At 38.4% G+C, this 15656-nt stretch overlaps 2 pseudogenes; one reads left to right on the plus strand and one right to left on the minus strand.

The window, feature by feature from the left end:
- The first annotated feature begins 1717 nt into the window (after window positions 1-1717).
- LOC125220532 (agglutinin-2 pseudogene) lies at window positions 1718-2724 on the plus strand (annotated as a pseudogene).
- A 6215-nt stretch (window positions 2725-8939) lies between these two features.
- LOC125220530 (agglutinin-2-like) lies at window positions 8940-13760 on the minus strand (annotated as a pseudogene).
- Between the last annotated feature and the right edge of the window lie 1896 nt (window positions 13761-15656).

A 15656-nucleotide genomic window follows, 5' to 3' on the forward strand; every position in this document is an offset into this window, starting at 1 on the left:
GTCTTAATAAGAATACAAATGATTAGTGTGAGAAATTAAATATATTAATTAATCACCAAACGAACACCATATATGCAAAAAATGAATTAATCATAAATTAAACATACATACCATGATAGTACAACTGCACAAATGAATTAATGTGAAAAAGATTATATTTATGAAACATAATTTATGATCTTACAATAACAAAATTGACATGAATGAGAAATAAAATAAAATTTACTCAGTTGCTAGGGTAAAAATCCTAAAATATATATAAATGAATTAATTATGAGCATTGGATAAATAAATTAATTTATCTTTAATAAAATCCATTATCGTGATTGTCTGATAAATCCAAAATATATACTCCCTCCGTCTACAAAAAATAGATCACTTTTGCCATTTTGGGACGTCCACAAAAAATATATCACTTTCTAAAAATGAAAAGTTTATCTCTCATACTTTTCCCACTTTTTCTTCCCTCTCTCATATTTTACTTGCTTTTTCTCCTATCTCTCTTACTTTACCTACTTTTTTTTCTCATCTCTCTTACTTTACCAATTGTATATTAAAACCCGTGCCAACCAACAATAGATCTATTGTTTGTGGACGGAGGGAGTACATAACTAAATAAATTGCAAAACAAACGTTGTAACTATGTGAAAAATTTATAGCCTTAATAACTAGGCAAATGATTCTACTCATGTGAGAAAGACTCTCGTGAGAAATTAGAATATTAATTAACAAATAAAAGTAGCTATGAGAGTCTTAATAAGAACACATATGATTAATGTGAAAATTAAATATACTCCCTCCGTCCCAGATAATTTGATCCAGTATTCCATTTCGGACTGTCCCACATAATTTGTCCCATTTCACTTTTACTATTTTTGGTAGTGGACCTCATATTTCATTAACTCATTCCTACTCACATTTTATTATAAAACTAATACTTTAAAAGTAGGATCCACATTCCACCAATTTTTTCAACTCACTTTCCATTAGATTTCTTAAAATCCGTGCCGGATCAGAATGTCCTAAATTATCTGGGACGGATAGAGTATTAATTAATGACCAAACGAACACCACATATGCTAAAAAATGAAACTGAAGGGCCGCCATACGGAATCAAACTGCCGACATCCAGCTGGTAGCTGCATATGCAAACCAACTCCGCTACATGAAACTTCAGTAGTTTCAATATGTAAATAATATATATAGTCATATTTCATATGGCTGGGGGGTCCGCCCCTGATTATAGTACATATAATAACTGTGAAGAACTTTAGAAACAAATAGATAGAAAATCTACACAATTATAAAATTGTAAGAAATTATACTTATATATTAGGTACGATAAATGAACAGCTAAACAAAATACAGTATATCATACAATAAATACAAATATGGATTTAACCTAAATGATATGCGATCGACCAAATTTTAAAATGAGAATGGAGCAAGAGTGGTGCTAAATTTCCATGACATCAAAGATGTGTACGTAATGTTGTTGTACAGAAGGAGTATATAACTTAATGGATGAGAGGGGAGAAATTGAAAAAAGCGATAACCAATAGTGGAACAAAAAATCTCCACAAATAAAAAACTAAAATTGTTAAAGTTGAATTGAAATCAAAAGAATATTGGAATATTTTTGTGGAGGTGCGTCCCTTGAACTACTACTATAAATACCATAAGCCATTCACCACATCAAACACAAAATAATCTTACAACATCTCATTAAATCATAAGCCATGCCCCTCTTTCACACCCTAAAGCCTCTCCTTTCTTCAGCAGCCATAGCCTTGTTCGTCATTCTAGCAATGACGAACAAGGCCTACTCTCAGAGCGATTCAACTTCCTTCACGTACGACTTCTACGGCTCCCAACCCACATCCCTAACCTACCAAGGCGACGCCTTCTTCCCACCAGACTCAACCTTCCTCCGCCTGACAAAGACCGACGCCTCGGGGGTCCCACAAACCAGCACTATCGGCCGAGCCCTCTACACGAAGCCAATACTGTTCCGCGCACAAGGGGCAGTAGCGTCATTTGAGACCACCATAAACTTCCAGATCACCTCTAGGTCGGGCGACAACAACCCGGCCGACGGGCTCGTGTTCTTCATAGCCCCTGTGGGGTCCACCATCCCGTCTGGCGGCGGCGGGAGCAACTTCGGCGTGTACAACGCTTCGGGGCTGGCTCCCAACGTGTTCGCCGTGGAATTCGACGTGTACGTGAACTCGGAGTGGGACCCGAACTTCCGCCACATTGGGATCAACCTCGGCTCGAGGACTTCTAGCAATGTGACGTCGTTTGAGGGCACCAACGGGCAGCGTGTGTCTGCCCGGATAAACTACGAGGCGGCGACTAGAGTGATCACCGTCTACGCCACCGCAGCAGCGGGCAATTTCGAGGTCAGCTTGGTGTCCGACTTGGGCGCTTTGCTGCCCGAGCAAGGCCAAGTCGGGCTCGCTGCCTCGAGCGGGCTGCACGTCGCTGTCCACGACGTAGTTTCGTGGTATTTCAGCTCCACCCTTGTCCGTTAATGGCGTGACACAGCGAATTGTAATTGTGTGTTTTCGTGTATCGTTTATGTATAATACTTATTTGTGTGACATAAATAAGGACTCGACGTCGTACTAATAAGTTCGGTGTTCGTTTCTATGATCATGAACGTCTCTGTGGACTATGTTCGAGATGGTAATGAAATTTCTTAAAGATACGTATACTATTTAAGTCCTCTCGTATTTTTTTTTTAACATCATGTGATCTTAGAATTAGTGAGAAAACGAATTTCATTTGCATATAATAGAGAATCAACAGAAATAAAATGTGAACCTCATGACAAAATAACATTTTAATAAATAATATTCCCTTTGTCCATAAAAAATAGTCTCATTTGTGGACGACACATGTTTTAATGTGAAATTGGTAAAGTAGGAGAAATGGGTAGCAAAAGTAAGTAAAATAAGAGAGTTGGGGTGAAAAGTAGATTAAGTACGAGAGAAATGAGAAAAAGTAGGTAAAGTATGATATATAAACTTTCCACTTTTTGAAATGAGGTTATTTTTTGTGTACATTCCTAAAAAGACAATTGAGACCATTTAACTAAAACTACAATTGAGAAACTAAAAGATAATACTATTAGATATTCTAATTTGAAATGATCAACGGAATTATCAAGAAGGGATTAAATATTAATTCAACTGAGTTGTATTCCTTCTAGAATTCCAAGGACGACCAGTTACCGGGGATCTTGTGTTTCCCGGCGTGAGGAGAATCCCGGAGATGTGGAAGGTTGAAGAATGATAGGCGCAATTTTTGGGGTAACTTATTGTGTGTAAGAATAATCTGGACCTTGTATTTTAAGTGGGCTAGGCCCTTTCATCAACTTAAAATTGCAGCTGGGTGGCACCTGATTTCTTTTCCAACAGGCTGACAAGTTTTAATTTATGTGGGCTGCCCAAAATATTTTATACTCGTATGGAAGTAATATTTTATAGATAAATTTCTAAATACATTAAATAATTCATTAATTATAATAACGTAGAATTAAAGTACAGTATGAGATTTAGTTAAAAGTATCCATGCTCGAGTTTTGAATTAAGATCGTCACGTGGAGAAGGAGCAAACAATCGGTGATTCTTTGGAGAATTAATTCGGTAACCCTAAGCAGTAGAATTCATGTTTTAGGATTTATATTTTTTAAGCATGAATTATTTGTGTTCTAACCTTCAATTATATGTTTAACATGTGAATTAACTGACCTCATAATCAGGCAAATAGATCCTACGTTACGTTTGATTATGCAAAGGACACTAAATGAGAGATTATAAGAATTATTAGGCTAATTTAAATGATCCATTTGTTAAGTTATTATGGTCTTAAGTGTAAATACCAAAAATTAGTTATGTATTTATTATATAAATACATCATATATTTTCTATAAAGATAAGTTATGGTCTTCAAATATCAGAAATCGAACGATTTCATATTTATGTATTATCTCTATAACATATTGAAGAGAACGTCTATGATTGTCCATAAGTTACAACCGATGCAAAGGCAAATCAACACAAAATTATCCCACATGAAGTTTAGTATACTTCCGCTTTATAATTTTTCATCTCCATTTATTTCGGTTTTTCGTCATAAATAGGATAATGAGATTAATTGAGTGAGACGGATTAATGTGAATCCTCTAGATTGAAGACTCATGAATTTGTCCCGGACTTGTTCTTGTAAATAAACCCAATAAATAAACAAGATAAACCAAGAAATGGAACAAGAAAAATGGATAAAAGGATAGATGATGGATTAGTGTTATGATTTAGGTGAAGAACAAGAAAGAAATCCCAAAGGCACTTTCACATACAAACACCTAATGGCTCCACAAACTAGCAACACAAGAACTAGCAAGAATATATTTACAATCAACCTTAGCCCGGCAAAAGATCGAATGCAACCCGAAGGAATTTGATAAGTCTTCAAAAGATGAAGAAGGTGAGCTCTCAAATATGGAGAAATTGTCTCTTACAAATATTCAAAAGCTGAGAATGAAACCCTACAAAAGAGTATTTATACTAAAAACAAAAGTAATAGGGAAAATAGTCTTTAAAATCTTGAAAATTGACATTTTCGGACAAAACGCCCGGCCCGGGCGTTTTGGGGCCTTGCCCGGGCATTTTCTCTGTGGTCGGGCGTTTTGCTTGTTGGACTGCGCGACTTTCGTAAAACGACCATAACTTCCTCATCCGGGCTCCGATTGAGGCGTGTAAGGTACTCACGCGAAGCTCTTTTGACGATGACGACAATGATGGTCTTATAAGAGCATTTGGACACCATCTTCATAGGTATATTGATGTTTGAAATGGATCTCAGCTTCGGTGTGGTTCATTGGATGCCTTCGTTTGTTCTATTGGTTTGGCACTTCCCGGATTCACATCATCCTCTCCTTCTTTTTGAAAGGATTTTTCCTCAAATCCGGTTCTTAGATTCGTCTTTCGGACACCCGGATTCACATCATTCCCTCCTTCTTTTGAAGGATTTGTCCTCAAATCCGGATCAAGCATACCTACAAAACCAAGTAAGTCCAAATCAAGTATCATAGTTCTAGAAGATGGACTAGGCTTACCAAGGGTGTAGAGAGCTATACAGCCAAGATTGCAAATCTCCATGTGGAGTATATCTAATGCATATATGACCTCATCAATCATACCGTCATCATGATCATAAAGTAATAACAATATTGGAAAAATTCAGCCACTAGGGATTAGGAGGCTATAATCAAAGAATGAAGCTTGCATCAAGTAAGAAGCATAGGATTTACAACCTAACCATACTACACATGTATACTCAATTTCATAAGCAATGGTATGGTTACCAAGTTTTCTCCTAACACAAATGTGCATCCCATCAAGACATTTTCCTTGATCATACTCTAACGAGTCCAAAATATAAGCACAAGATATGGAGGCACAAAAGCCTAACAATTAATTCACAAGGCACCTCAAAACAAAACCATTTGTTGTAAGATCTTTGACAAAATAGCCATAAAACATACCAACTCCATTAAAAGGTTTGATTGTCTTGCAATAATAGAACCTATCAGGCCAAGACACACATGCATAATACACTTTGTACCTCTTGGTCCAAAATTCACCCACTCTACCAATCCACATATCTAACATTGCCTTCATAAAAGAATTTACATTCTTAGAAGGGCTAGAGACACACAAGAAAGGATCCTTATAACTTGTAGGACTAAACTTAGCAAGTAATGAATCAAGATTATCATGCCACATATCAAACAAACCACAAGTGATACCAGTATCAACACAAATGGGCATTTGAAAACCAATCACATTCACTTGCTTCATTAAATCATTATCACAAGTTAAGGTGAGAATACTTGAACCTTGGGAAAGAGGTGATTCAACTTGACCTTGTTTCCATGAGTTCATCACCGTTAAGAAGTTACTTGGTGCATCCACGATTCAGAGTTCACATTCCAATACTTCCAATCCATGTTTCAAAAATCCATCAAAGAGAAAAGACACGTTAAAAAAATTAGTGAAATAAGGGTCATTCTCCTCACCAAGGGCAAAAAGGATAGGGTGATTTAGAGCCCTCCCAAGGTTGATCTTAGAATCTAAAACAAGCAACTTTTTTTTCTCACATGCTTGTAGTTTTTCTCTCTTGGTTGTTTTGATTCACACTCACCCCCACCACTCTCTCTTGGCTTTTGCATCTCACTTTTTAGCCTTTTCTCACACTCTATATTTTCTTCTCTCTCTTGCTCATTCCTCAAGTACTCATTTACTTTAGCAATCTCATTTGGCTTCGTTTCAATGCTCAATACTTGAAGGGCTTTTAATGGCTCACACTCGTCCTCGGCTTCCACCATGCTAGACACACCATCATTGAAAGTTGGGCGAGCGTTTTCTCCATGTACGGCCGTGGAAGACTCTTCATCATCATCGGCAACAAAATCCACTCTATGCTTGACATGTTCTTTAACAAAGTGGTTAACATCGCCACACTTATTTTGATACAAGCTCTTTGAAGGAGTGAAGTTGGATGACAACAACGATGAAACCTTCGTGTGATAGCTAGGATGGGATAGGTTCACCTTCTTTGGTGGGATGCTTCTTCGGCTTGTGTCTCCACCACAATTTTGAGGGCTTGAGTTCTCCCTTGATTTACTTGAGACTTCCTCTCCCATTACCACTCATGCACCTTAAGATGACCATGATCCTTCATCCTATTAGAGTGAGACTCTCCATAGAACTTTGGTACTCGTTCCCTTCTACTCCCTCTATCAAGTTCATCATCATGGTACCTTGACTTGTAGCCACTCTTACCATGGTATGCCGTAAAGCCCCCTTGAATAGAATTCATGATTCCCCGCACCTCGTGCATCTCCTTCATGGTTGAGGAAAACATCTCTTTGAGGGTGTCGTCGGATGTGGACACGATGTCGTCCCCATCCTCCCTTCTAGGCGAATTGTACCTAGAATTCCTCGTATTTGGTGGCATTTTCGGGTACCTACAAAGAAGATAAAAAGGACTAAGGACACGTCCCTTTTGTTAGTAACACAAACAACGCACACACCCAAGAATGGAGATTTTAGTGAGGAGCTCACTTCCCAACCCACAAAGTATGTCCCCAATTCCCCAAACTCACACCCAATGTCTCTCGAAAGGCTTAGAGATTTAGTGGCTAGATACTCTCCCTCACTTGCTCTCGATGATGTAATCCCAAGAGTTGCACAAATAGCACAAACAAGATACACAACTAGGCAAGTGAAAACTAGTCCAAGAAGCCACAAGATTAGTGAAAGTGGGGTGCAAGGCCAAAGGGACAAAACAAAAAACAATTTGTGTGCACAATTTCACTAAACAACAATAGACCCAACAATTGATGGAATTTCGGCCTATAACTTTGTAGCATTCACATAAACGTACCCAACAACACATATGCAAGTTTATAGCTAATGCCCATGGATAGATTTGGAGATATCTCTTCTTTTTTTTTGACAATTTTCTAACAATTTCAACATTTGGGGATTTTTTTTTTCTTTTCTTACAAGAACAAGAACCAATGGCTCTTGATACCAAATAATGTGAATCTTATAGATTGAAGACTCATGAATTTGCCCCGGACTTATTCTTGTAAATAAACCCAACAAATAAACATGATAAACCAAGAAATGGAACAAGAAAAATGGATAAAAGGATAGATGATGGATTAGTGTTATGATTTAGGTGAAGAACAAGAAAGAAATCCCAAAGGCACTTTTACATACAAACACCTAATGGCTCCACAAACTAGCAACACAAGAACTAGCAAGAATACATTTACAATCAACCTTAGCCCGGCAAAAGATCGAATGCAACCCGAAGGAATTTGATAAGTCTTCAAAAGATGAAGAAGGTGAGCTCTCAAATATGGAGAAATTGTCTCTTACAAATATTCAAAAGCTGAGAATGAAACCCTACAAAAGAGTATTTATACTAAAAACAAAAGTAATAGGGAAAATAGTCTTTAAAATCTTGAAAATTGACATTTTCGGACAAAACGCCCGGCCCGGGCATTTTGGGGCCTTGCCCGGGCATTTTCTCTGTGGTCAGGCGTTTTGCTTGTTGGACTGAGCGGCTTTCGTAAAACGACCATAACTTCCTCATCCGGGCTCCGATTGAGGCGTGTAAGGTACTCACGCGAAGCTCTTTTGACGATGAAGACAATGATGGTCTTATAAGAGCATTTGGACACCATCTTGATAGGTATATTGATGTTTGAAATGGACCCCAACTTCGGTGTGGTTCATTGGATGCCTTCGTTTGTTCTATTGGTTTGGCACTTCCCGGATTCACATCACGGATGTAGTATTAGTTTTATAATAAAATGTAAATAAAATGATTTAATGAAAATGAAACTTATTTACTAGTAAAAATTAAATAAGACTAAACGAATCAAAATTGGCAAAATGAAACGTGTAATAATTAAAAACTATGAGAGTAGTATTAAATTGGTCTATTTGTATCTTGACTTGATTAATTTTGGTATATCTTGTTTAATCGACAAAGTTCAAAGTTCAAACCATGTCTTAATTAGAATGTTTCGGAATTATTTTACGTGCCACATGATTAACAACCTTGTTCGTGGAAATACCATTTCCGTCGACTTTCTTCTTTCTAATTGAGTCATTAATTAACACTCGAACCACAACACGCCGTTATTCACTGCGATAAGGCTCTGAATCATGTAAAAAAACAAAACAACCACAGACGAATTATAACATAACATAATGGAATACTCCATATAATTGATCGCACTCACACAAACGAACATCGAACTTATAAGTTCGACCTCGACTCCTTATTTATTACTATTATATAATTAATAAAGCACAAACATGCATAATGCTTACACATAATAGGACTTACAATTAGAGGTGGATGGTTTTGGCGCCCTCAAACTCGTTCATGTGATCATGCACGAGGGTGGAGCTGAAATACCAGGATACGACGTCGTGCACGGCCACATACAGGCCGGTAGAGCCGGCAAGCCCAACTTGAACCTGTTCAGACAGCAAAGCGCCCAAGTCGTAGACGAAGCTCACCTAGACATGGCCAAACCAAACCGGACCGCCGGTTAACCGCCGGTTTCTAACCGGCGGTTCGGAACCGGAACCGGAACTGGACGCCGGTTCCGGTTCGAAATCCGGTTACACGGTTTTTACGGTTCGGTTACGGTTCAAGAAATATGCAACCGGAACCGGCGGTTAAGCGCCGGTTCGGAACCGCCGGTTAACCGGGAAAAGTAGCCGTTCGCCGATAGGTTCGTAGGGTTGCAGGGGGTAGGTCTGAAAAAGCACGGTTAACCGCCGGTTTGTGTCGGAAACCGGCGGTTTGTGTCAGAAAACCGGCGGTTTGTGTCAGAAAACCGGCGGTTCCTGACACAAAACCGCCGGTTCCCGCCGGTTCAGGCGTAGGGTTCAGGCGTAGGGTCTAGGGTTCAGGCGTAGGGTCTGAAAAGGTATCGGAAACCGCCGGTTTGTGTCAGAAAACCACCGGTTTCTGACCGAAAACCGGCGGTTTCCGACCGTTTCAAATTTTGAATTTCAAATTTTTTTTTTTTTTTTTTTAAATATCAGATTTTCCCCCCATTTTTATCTATAAATACCCCCTTCTTCATCACTTCTACTCACCCCATTCTTGTGTTAACAAGGATTTCTCTCTCAATCTCCAATTCTCTATTCTCTACCTCATTCTCTCAATTTGCTCTCTACTTGTTTACTTAAGTTGTTCATCAATTTTCATAATTTGCACTTCATATTAGTTACAACTTACAACTTGTTCAACTACATTACTATAAAAAAAAATATGTCTTCTTCTCGTGGTGGTGGTGACCGTGATCGACGGGGCAAAGGAATTGCAGAAGATCAATCTACTCGTCCGAGAAAATCACGACGACCTACTTGTCGAGAAATTTTGGAGGAGGTTTCCCATGCTGAGGCTGTTCGCTTACAAGTAAGTTATAAAATATTTTGCATATTATTTTTTTTATACATAAAGTCATAACTTAATAAGTTTGAGTTCATGATTTTTCTATGTTCATCATCTTCTAAATTCTAATTCGTACATACTACGTATACTATTTGTAGATGGAAGAAGATCGTCGTGCAGCTGCAGCCATTGCACTATCCCAATTGGGTGGACATGGCGCGGTTGGCGCCGAATCCGATGCTGATAATTACATCTCGGTCGATGATTACGATATTGATGATGTTAATGTTAATCTGAACGATGATAATGAGGACAGTGACGGTGGTGACCACGAAAATGAGGAAATGCCCCCCCCTTCACAAGAAGGCCGCGGAGAAAAAACTAAATATAAATCTGATATATTTGTGAAACATTTCAAAAAGGTCCCAATAGTTTCTTCCGCTAATGAAGTGCCGGTAATTTTTATGGCAGATTGTAACTACTGCACCAACAAATACAAATTCAAGAAGTCCGGGGGATATGGCTCTCTCATCCGTCACATGACGACAATTCATCCCGAACTATATGGACATAGTGCTAGCCAAACCCAACTCAACTTCCAAAGTGCGAGTGCCCATGGCTCTGCCTCCGGTTCGTCTCAAACAGGTACGCCGTCCTCCGCTCTTTTAAGATATGATCATAAGCATACTACTGACGTTATGGCTAAATTTGCTGCCATGCATCATCTTCCTTTTAATGTTTATGATAATCAAGATTACGAAGATTCGATGAAAGAGTGTTATAATTTGAACTCAAAAAGACTACCTAGAACTAGTATTCAACGATCTACCAAAAATCAATATAATGAAATGAAAAAAGATTTATCACGATATTTGAGTAACTTGGGACACAAAGTGAATATTTGCTCTGATGTATGGACTGACGCTTTCCAAAAGCATGCATACATGGGAATTACGGTTCACTTTATGGACAATAGTTGGTCTTTGAACAAACGTTTAATTGCTTTTAGAGATTTTCCTACACCACACACTGCAAATGCAATTGCTTTTTTAATTATTCAAGTTTTGAATGAATATCAATTATGCAATAAGGTGTTTTCTATTGCTTTTGATAATGCAACTGCTAATACTGCAAGTATTAGCGACTTGATTGATGCGTGCTCTCCGATTATCGATGGTAAGTATTTTCATCAAAGATGTGTATGTCATATTTTGAACTTATGTGTACAAGATGCGCTTTCTTTATGGCAAAAGCATGTTGATCCTATTAGAAATGCAGTTAGAGCGATCCATTTCAAGCTTGGCAAGGCTTGGAAAAAATATTGCCGTAACAGGAACATCAGGTATACAACTTTTATAATGGATGTGTCTACTAGATGGAACTCTACATATGATTGCCTCAATTCTACTTTGGAGCATAGAGATGCTTTGTGCGATTTTTTTAGAACTAATCCCTATGGTGATATAGTTCTTACGCCTAATTGTTGGGACCAAAGCATGAGTTTATGTCAATTGTTCAAAGCTTTCAAAAGTGCTACCGTTGAATTATCGGGTGTTTACTATTGCACATCTGTTCGTGTGTTAGAGCATTGCATGTATATAGCACTTGGTTTTAAAACATGCATGAAAAATGCTAGATCTCGTGAGTTAATGTGTGTTTTATTTTATATGATTGAAAAATGGTTGAAGTATTTTAGTGAAATTCCAACTGTGTTTTTAATTGCTAAGTACTTGGATCCGAAATGGAAATTAGCTGGCACAACTAAGATCTTAGATTTCTATTATCAAAATTTGCGTTCTATTGATCTTAGTCCACTTCAAAATTTGCCTTTTGATGATAATGAAACCTCGAGAGTTTTTGAACTAACCATTCCTGATAGATCACTTGTTCAAGCTCAATTTGAAAGTAGTTTGCGTACTCTCTTTGCCGAATATGAAGAAAAGTATAACCGTACCCACCAAATTCATCCACGTACACAACATGCTCCTCAACCGCAGCAATACGGCGGTTTTGGTTTTGCTTATGATGACCCCGATGCTCAATCACAATTAGCCGACTTATACGGCTACGGCACAAGCTCAAGTTCAAGGTCCATCTCAATGGGATCGGTAAGCGAGTTAGATTTTTATTTGGAAGCACGCCACCATACTTTTAGTGATGCAGGTCCGACACCTGCCCAAATCGACGTCCTAGAGTGGTGGGGAACACACGAGAAAGATTATCCCATACTTGCGTCAATGGCTAAGGAGATCTTTGCAGTCCCGGCTTCCACTGTAGCCGTCGAGTCCGCTTTCAGTGTTGGAGCATGTGTCTTGGATGTGAGAAGAAGCAAACTCTCCGCGAGAAATATGGAAGCCGTGATGTTACTTGATGATTGGGGAAAAGCTGCAAGGAGAGCGCAAGAACCAGATTGGGATGCTCGTGAAGAGAGTGAGGAAACCTTCACTGACACCGAGGATGAAGGTGGAGAATGAAGGCCAACCGTCGTCAACCGCCAACCAACAAGGTAAGCAAGGTAAGAGAACTACGTGGACTTTGATTCCTCAATGCAATTGAGCATTAAGGATACGTAGGCACCTCAACTTAAATTTTAAATTTAAGTTGAGCTCAAGTCCTTTTCCTTTTATTTCTTTTTTTTCTAATTGTTTCAACTTTACTTTTAATATATTTTTTTTAAATTGTAATTTTGTATTTAAATTTTAAATTCAAGTGTATAGTTGTAGTATTGTTGTATTTTGTAACTTGTAATTGTAATATTGTATTGTAGAAATTTACATTCAAAGTTTCAAATCAATAAAATTGCAATTATTTATCGTTATCGATTCTCTTTGGATTTTACTATAGAATTGCAATAAAAGTTATAACTCTAAGATTTAAAAAAAAAAAAAAAAAAAATCGAACCGGAACCGAACCGGAACCGGCCCGGAACCACCGGAACCGGCAAAAAACCGGCGGTTAGTAACCGGAACCGGAACCGGCGGTAACCGGCGGTTAAACCGGAACCGGATAACCGGTATCCGGGCCGGTTACGGTTCATGATTTTGACGAACCGGAACCGCCGGTTCCGAACCGGAACCGGCGGTTTTCGAACCGTGGCCACCACTAAGCTCACCTCAAACTTCCCTTCTGCTGACGTGGCATGAACAGAAATCACTTTAGTCTCTGCCTCGTAGTTTATTCGGGCAGACCCGCTGCCCGATCGTACCCTCAAACTTTGTAACATTGCTTGAAGTCTTCGATCCGATGTTGATCCCAATGTGGCGAAAGGTAGGATCCCAGTCAGAGTTGACGTACACGTCGAATTCCACAGCGAAAACATTCGGAGCCGATCACGATACGTTGTACACGCCCAAGCCGCCCCCGAAGCTGCCCGCGGGGATGGTGGAGCCAACAGGCGCCATGAAGAACGCGAGCCCGTCCGCCGGGTTATTGTCGCCCTCCCTAGAGGTGATCTGAAAGTCTATGGTGGTTTCGAATGACGCTACTGCCCCTTCTGCACGGAACAGTATCGGTTCCGTGTAGAGGGCTCGGCCGACAGAGTTCTTCTCTGGGACCCCTGCGGCGTCGGTCTTTGTCAGGCGGAGGAAGGTCGAGTCTGATGGGAAGAAGGCGTCGCCTTGGTAGGTTAGGGTTGTGGTCTTGTCGCCGTAGAAATCATACGTGAAGGAAGTGGCTTCGCTCTGCGAGTAGGCCTTGGTCGTCATTGCCAGAATGACGAACAAGGATACGGTCATAGGCTTTAGGTTTTGGAAGAGGCCCATGGCTGATGCTAGCTTGTTGTGAGAATGTTTGATGTGGTGAAAATGGATTATGATGTTTAACTATTTATAGTAGCTGTGCAGTGGTTCGTTGAGGAAATGGTACTTAATATACTTACCAAATTTGGCAATATACATCGCTCATCTTTCTTAATTCTATTAATGGTTTGCTAGCCATAAATTGATTCAAAGTATATATATAAATATAGGAGTTATTTAATTTTTGTCTTATATTTGAAGGAAAAGCTTAAAAACCATTAATAGAAGAAAGATGAGGGATGTATATAGCCAAATGTGGTATTTTAATTAAATACCGATTACAATACATCTAGCTGTATTTATGCTAATCTAATGAAGAGTCTATAAACCCTTTACGATACACATAAGCATAACTAACAAATCTAGTAACAAATGCAGGAATCAGACCACACTACATCAAATTCCATTCACGAGCTCATCTGGTCCATGCTTTGAGTTGGAAACTTCTCACTCTCAGGACCATCACCAATGCTTGACAAGTGTCCCTCATCCTTTTTCACATCTAATTTCCATTCATGAACGTCTTCATGCATTAGCATTGCTTTGATTTGAAGAGTGGTATTTGCACCATCTTTAACATATACACTCCCTCAATCCCAGGGAAGATGGTGCTATAACCCCAAGTTTAGCACTTAATTTCATGAAGGATTGCCGAACAAAATGTGCAATATCAATGTGCTTTATTTGATCATGTACGCAGTACCGGTTAGAAGCTTAGATTGTCCACCCAAATAACTATACAACCATTCTCTTTTAATGACAACGTTCTTCATTAATGGTACCCCCAAAGGATTTCTAACCTGGGGGTGCAAAAAATAATTATAACCAAAATTCTTCCGATCTTCTAATCACAATTTAATCGTAATTTTTTTATGATAAACGTCATTGTATATAGAAAACTTAGAAAGATAAAAATAAATACAGAGAATTAAACAATGTTTTATAAGAACAAATTAAATATATTAGAAGTAATGGATGTAAAAGAAACAAAAAGATAAAATAATTATATACTTTCAAAAAATTAAAATACTTTACAATAAAATAGACAAAATATAAATTAAATACATTTGCAAAATAATTATACACTAAATGCATTATATCGAATAGGAAAAAATAAAATAAAAGAAAGAACCATACAAGAAAATAATGAACAGAGAAAATAGGCTAAAGAGAATAACAATATTGATGAATAGTGAAGATATTGTAAAGAGAAAATAAATGAGTAGATTGGTACTAGAAAATATAATAAACAACAGAACGTAGAGGATAAAAACATTGATAAAATATACACTTGAAAGAGAAAATACTGGTGCTGAAGGGATTCGAACCCGCGCTGCGCGGATGTGCAAGGCTATACACTCGTACTAGGGGTGGCGAAACGGGTAACCCGTGGGTACCCGCACCCGACATGTCGGGTACCCGTACCCGATTTCGACTAAATTTGTAGTCCCAATACCCGCCCCGCAACGAAACGGGATTACCCGATACCCGTGTCGGGTCCCGTACCCGACATTGCGGCTACCCGTACCCGACCCGAAATCGGTGCTTTTAACTTTAATTGTGCATAAAGTGCTTCAAACCAAAAATATGAGTTCATAAAACTAATTTTACATTTATGCTTTAAGTTTTCGTTAGTAATTATCATCTATGCAAGTCATCTACTATTGCAATTTTATACAAGTGAATGAATTTTGGATTGTTGTTGTCTTGCTGACTTGCTACACTATGATTTAAGTTTTTTGTTTTTTTTTATTTATTTATTCTTCAATCTTCAATTCTTCATGCAAAAATTTCAATTGTGAACTATTTAAAATGAGGTCATTTCTAATATCTCTCTTGAAAAAGTGAAAATAATCAAAA

The sequence above is a fragment of the Salvia hispanica genome, chromosome 1 (assembly GCF_029641045.1).
Source record: "Salvia hispanica isolate PSC_SH4W2 chromosome 1, Shi_PSC_v1, whole genome shotgun sequence".
NCBI classification, from domain to species: Eukaryota; Viridiplantae; Streptophyta; class Magnoliopsida; order Lamiales; family Lamiaceae; genus Salvia; species Salvia hispanica.